This window comes from Muscardinus avellanarius, assembly GCF_963383645.1.
Source record: "Muscardinus avellanarius genome assembly, chromosome: 1".
Taxonomy (NCBI): Eukaryota; Metazoa; Chordata; class Mammalia; order Rodentia; family Gliridae; genus Muscardinus; species Muscardinus avellanarius.
This window is the reverse complement of record NC_137786.1, coordinates 148,581,235-148,590,146: the sequence shown is the minus strand read 5'-3', so window position 1 is coordinate 148,590,146 and position 8,912 is coordinate 148,581,235.

Here is an 8,912-nt window from a genome sequence, read left to right as displayed (position 1 = left end):
TCCAGGGGAGAGAGAGGGGAAGGGGAGAACTGATAAAAGAAACATTACCAATAAAGTTATGTACATATGTGAAATTGTCAATACCAATCTCAATATCATGTATTGGGAAGGAGGAGCGGGATGGGAGCCAGGGGAAAAGCTCACCAAGTGCTATAATGTTCCTTTTACTCTGAACTTCATTATGATATGAAATTATAATGGACAAATAAAAGTTTATTTTATAAAAATAAAAGAGGAACAAAAAATAAAATATCAGAGATTAAGATATATAGACTATAAATAAGAAAGTCAAGCAGATTAGTCAACTTTGTTTTTTATTGCAACCAGAAATTATAAAAAAATGTTCTGGATTAAAGAAACAAAGTTTATCATCCTAAAATTTTCTAGGTGTGGGCCTGTATAGAATCAAGGCTTTGGCATGATCTGGAGGATTAGTTAATTCCAGGCTCACTCAGATTGCTGGCTGACTAGTTCTGTGTGGTTACAAGCAAGAGTTATGTTTTCTTTCTGGCTGTTAACTGTGAGCTGCTTCTAGTTCCAAATGTCTTCTCTTGGTCCTTATACATGACTTCCTCCTCCTTTTCCAGAGCCAGCAAAAGTATGTCAATTACTTCTCACTCTTGAAATTTATTTTTCTCTTCTGATCCAAATCATTTCCAGTTGGAAATAGGTTTCTATGTTCAAGAAATTATGGGACTACATTGGGTTCACTCATGTAATCCAACAGTCTCCTTCTCTTGTGGTCAGTTAATCTGTAGCCTTAGTTATATACAAAAAGACTCTTTTACCATGTAACATGACATACTTAAATTTTTGGCATCAAGGAGATTAAGATAATAGAAACTAAAATTCTATCTTTCACATCTCAGATATATGCAGCATAAAGAACAAGAAAGAGAATATTTAAAAAGAAATTTCAAAATTAAGTCAGAATATAGAATATCACAATGTGAAATAGATCCAAAGTTTGAAAATGTACAATTCATTGAGCCTGATAAGCACCAAAAAGGTTTCTTATTTTACCAGCTCCAAACAGAGCTGGTAAAAGAGATACTTTAACACCTGGAATGATCTAATGAAGCTAGTAAGAGAGATTCCTTTGTGCTTTGTTCTTCATGAAACTAATTATAAATAAAATAAGAAATTTCTGGAACTGGTTCTTATGATGACACAGAGCACAGAGAATATTGTCCTATTATTTTTATTGTTTGGGTTATGGTTCAGTTGTAGACAACAAAAACCACCTTAAATAATTTAATGAGAAAGTTACTTATTATTATACATGGCCAGCACATGCTACTACTGCATATCCCCTGATATCTATGGCCTTGTAATATGCTCTCTTCTTCAGTGTATGGTAATCCTAAGTAATTAACTCAAGTAAAGATAATATGGAAAACCAAAAGACCCAGAATGGCCAAAGTAATTCTTAGAAATAAAAAAAATACATGTAGGAGACATCACAGTATCTGACTCCAAGTTATACTATAGAGATACAGTAATAAACAACATGTTAGTGTCATAAAAACAGGCTCATAAATTAATGACAGAAGAGAATATACAGAAACAAATTTACACTTATAGTCAATTGATTTTTTTTAAAAAGGGGGAAAATGTACATTGGAGAAAAGATATTTTTCAAATAAATGGTGTTTGAAAACTGATTTAACATTTGTAGAAAAGTGGAATTAAATCCCAACTTCTCATCCGGCACAAGAATAAACTCAAGCTGGGTAAAAGACCTAGAAATTAGACCAGAGACCTTGGAATTACTAGAGGTGGGCTTAAATCCAATTCTCCAACATATGGTCATGGAAAGAAACTTCCTCAATAAGATATCCAAAAGCCACAGTAATTTTTAATTAATAAAATAATTAATAAATAGGATGTTATTGAGCCAAAAAGTTTCTATTCAGCAAAAGAAACCATCAAGAGTCTAAAGAGAGAGATTACAGAATGAAAAAAAAATCTTTTTCAGTTATTCCTCTGGTAGGGAACTAATATCTGGACAATTATCTAGAAAGAAGTACTTAAAAGACTTAACATTAAAAAACCAAATAACACAACCAAGAAATGGGCAATTAATCTAAATAGACACTTCACAAAAGAATAAATGCAAATGGCCGACACAAATGAAAAACATGTTCAACTTGTATCAGCTAGGTGCAAATCAAAACTACATTGAGATTCCATATTACCCTAATTAGAAAGGCATTCATCAAGAAATCAACTGACAATAAATATTGGCAAAAATGTGGAGAAATAAGAACTCTTCTTCACTATTGGTGGGACTGAAAATTAATATAACTACTATGTAGATTACTGTAGAGATGACTTAGAAAACTAGGAATGGATCCACCATATGATCCAGATACACCACTCTTGGATATTTTTCCTATGGGACTGAAATTAGAATATTATAGTAATACATGCATATCCATGTTTATATCAGCACAATTCACAATAGCCAAATTATGGAACTAACCTATGTGTCCATCAAATGGATTATAAAATTATGATTAAATTCTACTTAGCAATAAAGAAAAGTAAAATTATGTCATTTCAAAAATGGATAGATGCTGAAAACATTATGTTAAGTGAGAGATTAGCCAATCACAGAAAGCAAAGGGTCATTTTTTTTTTCTCATATGTAAAAGCTAGGGAGTAATTGGGCTACAAGAGGGAGTTTATCTATTGGAATAGAAATCCTAGTGCAATGGGGGAGGTGGTCTAAGGGAGAGGGTGTGTAGTAAGAACCGACATTTTGTACATATGTGTGAATACTAATGATAATTTTATTATCTTGTATGAGAAAGGGAAAGAGTGGGGAGGGAGGTGGGAGAAAGCCCCAAAAGTGCTGTGTGCCTGTATGTCACTATTACTCTGAACTATATTATGATATGAGACTATCATAAGCCAATAAGAGTATTTTAAAATACTAAATTGAGATAGAATTTAAATTAAGTAAATACAGAAAGCACAGGGGATATTTGTCACTTTGGTTATTTCCTACTGTAAAATAGCAAAATGTCACATTAAGTAAATAATAAACATCTAAAACATAAGGAATTATGGCAAATGTGATGAGATTTATTTCCAAAATTCTTGCTAACATCTCTCTCATGTATTCACCCTCTTTGAGGTTGCCATATTGTGACCCACGCCATGGAGAGGCTTATGAGTTATAGACCTGAGCAAGGCTTCCAGCCAACAACCAATGAGGAATCTTACTGACCAGGTCAGCTCACCACTTGGATGAGGTACAAGCAGACTCGAGCCTCCTGATGAACAATCAGATAAAACCATAGCCCCAGGCGGCATCACAATAGCCACATGTCTGGACCTCGGTCACATGCAAATAATAATTCTTTGTTGTATTAAGTCACTAACATTTAGAAAAAAATTGTTATAGGAAATGGCTCAGTCATACATGATAGAGTTGGTGGCAGACACAAAAAAATTTTAAAGCTAAATAACAGGATATACACTGAGCTTCCAGGGACAATTTCTACTCTTAGAACTATGTAGTTTCAGAGCAGCAAACTATCGGATCTAAAAAAAGCCCCTATGTGAATACTCACTGGAAGAAAAGAGTGCATCACAGTGAAAAAGAAGACCCAGGTTATATTCCCCTCCAGTTACCAGGAGGTAACTGGAGGATATACTTATATCCATGTATATAAGTATATATGTATGTATGTATGTATGTATGTATATATATATATATATATATATATATATATATTCATATATATAAGTATATATGTGTATATATATGTATATGTGTGTATATATACATATATAGCCATATATATAAGTATGTATGTATGTATTAGATGATACATTTCTGCCAGGTGCATACTTGTAATCCCAGTACTTGGAGGTTGAAACAGGAGAATCTCAGGCTTGACATCAGATTTAGTAACTTAACAAGACCCTCTACAACTTAGTGCGATCCTGTTTTAAAGTAAAAAATCAAATAGTGCTCCTCGATATTGGATAAACAAACAAAACAAAAAGATAAACTTCCTACACTAAAATATACGTAATTTATTCAACAAGATGCTATTGACTATGATATTTTTTAGTTTCTTCTTAAAAATCAACTCTTCCAGGTGCTCAGTATTGAGAATATGATGTGGTTACTAGATTGGAAATTTAGTGATTCATAGCAAAATTCATGAAATACCACCAAATTAAAATACTAATAAAGTACTCAACAAAAGTTTAGACTTTTGAGGATGAAAGAGGTGACTTCTATACTAACATGTTTTAAAAGAACTCTAGAAGCCAGGCATGGTGGTGCACACTTGTAATCTAAGCATTTGGGAGACTGAGACAGGAGGATGGTGCTTTGCAGACAGCCTCAGCTACTACTTAGTTAAGTGTTTTGCAACTCAGTGAGAACTTGTTTCAAAAAAAATAATTTAAAAAGGCCTGGGAGTGTAGCTTGAAGGTAGAATGCCCATGGGTTTCATCCCTAGTACCGCAAAAAAAAAAAAGCAAAAAACAAAAACAAACATTTAAAGTCACTAACTTTGGCCATATGAACCCATCATCATGATATTATAAAAAAGTCTTATTTATCCTAATTCATTCAGCTTCTTTTTACCATTATTATAGGCTACTCTATATTATAGGGATATAGGCTATCCCTTTCATCATAAAAAATGTTTTGCCCTTTTTTCTTATTTATGACCTTATTTTTATATTTTTTGTTAGAGCATTATAGCTTCATATCACAATGTAATTCGTAGTGATAGTGACATACATGCACAGAAACTGTTTTTCATAAAAGTTACCCAATACATACCAGTAAGTTTGTTATTCACTTTATTGGAAAACAAAAAGGTTTTAAAAATTATGCTGTATTAGTAAATTTCCTTTGGAAAGTAGACACACAACGCTGGCTCCTTTGTGTTTCCTTTAGAAAAAAGAGAGATAAGTGAGGGGGAGCAAGTCCAGTAATAGCTATTCAGGAATAATTCCTAATATAATTACAATCTTCAACATTATCATGGTGAATTTACTACCTCCAAATATCTCTATTAGTCCAAAAAAGTGAAGAATGAGTAAAAATACTGATAGAGGTTTTCAGCCTTAACCTTGCACTCATACCCTTCTAAACTGGAAGGTCAATACATCTTGATAGAAAACATGAAGTTTATTTTTATGGTTTGATCAAATCTATGTCAGATATGAGAGAAAAGAATTTAGTTGTAATACCAATTGATAAAACAATCAAACTTTTATGTCAGAATAAAAATGTGAGCTGTGTTACATATAAACACACTGAAATAACTATTGCTCAATATAAAAAACACTATTGGTATAGGCAAATAAATTTCTGACTTCAACTTACTGTATATTTTTTATTTTTTCAGGGTTTATTCTGAAAAACACTTTTCTATCTAGTTATATAAATCCATGTTATGACTTTTGATACAAAATAAAAGATTAGATATACAATGCATTCTTTCCGGGCATGGTGGTGCACGCTTGTAATCCCCGCAGTTGGGACGTGGAGACAGGAGGATCGCGCTGGTTTGAAGCCAGCCTCGCTGGCTTAAGAGACCCTGTTTCCAAATAAAAAATACAAAATAGGTCTGGGAGTGTAGCTCCGAGGTAGAAGGGCTTCCAGAAATCCCAGTGCCACCAAAAAAAAAAAAAAAAAGATTAAATATACAATGCATTCCTAACATATAATTAGATTATGATCATTAAGCAAAATCCTAGTTCTGTTTCAAAATATCTATTGTTCAGCTTTTGAACATTTTGAAGTATATATTTTTTATTGAAGAAAATAATTTAAACTAAAGAAATGTATAATTGAGGAGAGATCTTTACTCTCCACTCAAGTACTTAGAACTGGAGATATTGAATTGCAACACAAAGTTGTTGTCATTCACTGATACATAGCGAATTATCTGAGAAGACTTTGAGAGATGTGACAGGAACAGTAGTGCATTGCCAGTTCTAGGAAAACACTTTCATTACAAGTGAGTATATAAGAAATAAGGATTATTTAAAATATGTAATAATAAACAGTTATATTATAAATTAATTTTAGAAATTTAATTATGTATACTTTATTTACAAATGAATTAAATATTTTCAATCAGATAGCACTTTAAGATGAAAAATGACAAATTTGAAACTTTAAGTTTATTATACGAAGTAACATTTGAAGGATCATTTATAAAATACTTAGTTACATTGTTAACTTGACAATAATTATATTTAATAATACAATTATATATTGAACATTTTAAGAAAGAAGATTCTTAAATGGCAAGAAATGCATGAAATGATGTTTAACATCTTTAATCACCAAAAATGCAAATTGAAGTGACAACCAATTGAATAAAGTGGACAAAATCTACAAGTAACCCAGTACCCATCACCATGTGAGTGGATAAAAAATTGTTATATATTCATAGAGTACAGTGCTTCTCACTGATAAAATGGCAACATTCTCCTGCACACCTCAAACTCTCTAAAAAATAGCTTTTGACTAAAGAAAATTTAATGTACTAGCTTAAATAAATGAAAGAATGATTCATTCAAAATTCTGTGTATGAAATTTCATTTAGTAACACATGAGTTATATTATATGAAAGTGTTTAAGTGTGGCATGAGAGCACCAACAGTCTCAGTAAAGATTAACCTGAGTCATTTGCACTTGAATATGTGTCAAAGAAGCATTGTACTCTCTGAATGTATAACCATTTTTTATCCACTCACATGGTTACGGGTATTGGGTTCACTTGTGTTCCCGCGATCTTCTAAATTAGGGCCAATAGTGCTAACACATGGATATATGCGTCCATATGTTTGCTTGAGTTAGTACTTGTGAATTTATCTCTATTCAGAATTGAGTTTATCATCAATATTTAAGTTCTTGCCTCTTGTTTTTAGAAAATGACCTTTTTTTTTTACCTTTATTTTTAATTCACTTTACAGTAAGACAACTTGCACTTAATAACCACTTAAGGTATAAAGTGCAGTGTACTTTTCTTACTATACACACTAAAAAAGTCTACGTACAGAATATCTCTATTATTTTAACAAGAACAATTGCAGTCAATTTCATCAGCCTCTAGCTCAAGGAACCACTGATTTTATTACTATCACCATGGATTAACTATGCTGGTTCTTTATTTTCCTATTAATGGAATTATATAGTAGCATGCATAATTTATAGAAGTGTTCTTTTGATCAATAATGTATTTTGAAAAGTTTTCTACTCTGATATATAGGGAAAGTTTATGCCCTTTTATTAGTCACAAGCATTGCTCTCTGTTAATGCATAACAATTTGCTTATCTGTTAATGTGGTGATTGATATTTGAGTTTCTCACAGATTTCAGACCATCTTATGAATACTTTATTGCCATTTCAATTTTAATTTCTGTAATGATTAAAGATGTTAAATATTATTTCATGCAATCTTAACAATTTATGTACATTTTTACAATGTCCAAGTCATTTGCCCAATTTTATTTTAGTAGTTTTGTGTTCTTATGATTAAGTTATAAAATGTCAAGTATTCTTGATTAATGGCTTTTCTCAGACATAAGATATTATGGATATTTTCTTCCATACTACTGCTTGTCTATTACAAAGTAGAAAAAAATAAGTGCTGGGGTGTAGCTCAGAGGAAAAATTCAACTGAACCTAATCCCCAGTAACAAAGTAATATTTTTCTACTTTATGTGATAAAAGTAGCTTACAACAATTTTTGCTTCTTCATATATTATATCATCTGCAACAAATTATAGCATTTTCATATACCATTTATCTTTTAAAGACAATTTTAAAAAGGTAAATAAAACCCCTTAGTAAGTATGTATAGTCATTCTAGAGATCTAAATTGTCTTATTGTGCCATTTTTAATATGTAAATATCTTCCCTTATTAATTCAGTTTTCTTTATTTTAAAATTGTATTTCTGTTTTAAAAATTGAAATTTGTGCATTCTTTTGCTTAACTTGACAAATGTATGTCACCTTTATTTTTGAATATGTATTTCTTTTAAATAGTGGTCTAGGTTGTCATTTTTCTTTTCTGTTAGCCTTTAAAACTATCATTTCAATATATGTTGCAGTAAGGATTTTGATAATTTTTTTAACTTAAAAAAAAGTTTGAAATTATTTTCATCTCTTTATCCTATATGTAGTATGTCCATTTTCTGTGTTTTTTAAGACCAATTACTCTTATCCAGGTATGGAAGTGCTATGAAATTTTATATTTATGGTACTTAGAATTCATTGAGTGTCTTGGTTATGTGGGTTCACAGATTTTTATTAATTTTGAAGAAATGCTGGCCATTATCTTTTTTGTTAATATTGGTTCCTTCACCCCTTTTTTCCTTCTTTGGATCCAATTGCAACTATATTTGTGGTCTCATTTGTTAATTACCATATGGTGCTTTGTAGGTCTCTAGAGTTCTCTCCCTGTATGTGTCCCTCATCTCTGGAATTCATCTCTTCACATTTTAGCTACCTCAGCATCCATGGATTCCGTTCTTTCTGACTGTCATATTTTACTTGAGTTGCCTCTCCTGGAAGTATATAGTAGCACTTTTGTCCTGGCATCAAGCTATGTATGAGGTGACATTTCCAGATTCACCTTTGTTTTTATTTCCTCTTTTCAGTGAAAGCAACCCTACATTCTCTATTGTCCAGTATCTGAAAATAGTTGTTTCATTCCCCCCCTTCTGGTTTTGACTTATTTATGGCAGTAATACAAGCATTCAATGCTTGTCCTTGGCCAAAGACAAAGTCTTACCTTAATTTTTGACAGATTTTAATTAAAGAAAAAACAATAAAACAAAACATTGTGCAATACATTTGTCACAACTGGTAACCACTCTGCCTCCTACTCTACTGGATTTTATCATCATCTCTAGATA